Source organism: Myotis lucifugus, unplaced genomic scaffold (assembly GCF_000147115.1).
Source record: "Myotis lucifugus unplaced genomic scaffold, Myoluc2.0 scaffold_409, whole genome shotgun sequence".
Classification (NCBI taxonomy): Eukaryota; Metazoa; Chordata; class Mammalia; order Chiroptera; family Vespertilionidae; genus Myotis; species Myotis lucifugus.
The window spans coordinates 411,677-413,170 of NW_005871457.1; positions in this window are offsets into that span (position 1 = coordinate 411,677).

A 1,494-nucleotide genomic window follows, 5' to 3' on the forward strand; every position below is an offset into this window, starting at 1 on the left:
GAGAGAGAGAGAGCGCCAAGACCGAAAGGCTGGGGCGGGGGAGGGGCTGGGAGGAGCCCTGGGCTGGGCCTCTAGCTGGGCGCCTGCTGCCCAGGGTGAGCCCCTCTGTGCACGGCCACCACCCAGCCCGGAGCTGCGTCTGGTCCCGTGTGGGGGGAGCAGAGGGGCTTGGTCTGGATGGAGCACCGAGCCTGGGCCCTGCCGGGCGCCCCCAACCACTGCACCCACTGAGCCCGCTCCAGGGGCGTTGGGCACTGTAGTCCGCCCCCCGCCCGCTGGGAGGACTTGGTCCCGGGCAGGGCTGCGGCTCCCACCCGGCAGGAGCGCAGCCGGGACCCAGGCTCTGCCGTCCGCCGGGCTCTGTCCCACAGTGGCTGGCCCCTGAGTCGTGCCGAAGCCCGTGGGCCTCCAACGTGGTGGGGCTGGCATCCGGCATCTCCACTCGTGACACGCACCCTGAGCCACGGCTGACCACGTGGGGGGACATCCATGGAGGGGCTGGGGAGGGGCCGGAAATGTTGAGTAGCCCCTGTCTTAGGTGCAGTGACCAGCCTGCCGGGACTGCTTAGATTTCTTTCAAATGCTCAGTTAGCCCGGCTGGCGTGGCTCAGGGGTTGAGCTTTAACCTATGAACCAGGAGGTCACAGTTCGATTCCTGGTCAGGGCACAGGCCCGGGTTGCAGGTTCGATCCCCAGTGGGGGGCGTGCAGGAGGCAGCCGATCAGTGAGTCTCTCTCATCGATGTTTCTCTCTCTCCCCCTCTCCCTTCCTCTCTGAAATCAATGAAAAAAAAAAAAAAAAGCCGTTCTTTCGCGCGTGTTTGCCGAGCACTGATGTGCCAGGCCCTGCTCCGGGCACTGCGGGGACACAGAACACAGGGAGGCAGGCGGCCCACAGATCCATGTACATGGTGCCAGGGGGAGAGCCGCTCTGACGAGGCCGAGGGCCGGCACGAGGTCCGATGCTGTGCCAGGTGGCTCCTCAGGGGCGGCCTCCCCAGGAAGGCTCCCGGGCCTGAAGCGGAGGCTGCGGCCTTGCAGGTCCTCAGGGGAGGAAACCCGGGTGCAGGGAGCGGCCACGTGAGGCCCGGGGGCTGGAACAGGCTTAGCAGGTTCTCCTGCTGGCACCGATGAGGCAGTATTCCCTTTCCTCCAGGAGCTCACGGGGAAACAGTAAATGAATCACAAAGGCCGAGGCCTTCATGGAAATAGGCTAAGGAAATGCGGCTGGGATGCAGGGATGCAAAGTAAAGAGCCTCCCGGAGGAGGTGGCATTTGAGTTGGGCTTTGGTGGGTGAGTAGGAGTTTGCTGGGCAGTGAGGCAAGGAGCCACGTGCAGGGACTGGTGTCTCCGAGGCAGAGGGGTGGGAGGGTGGCCCACAGGTCCTCTTCCTGCGGCATGAGCCCTGCCTGCAAGGAAAGAGCATTCTCTTAGGGGGTTTTCTTTCCTTTCCCCACCTCTTCCTTTCCCAGCCTCAGTCAGGGCACTTCAGCC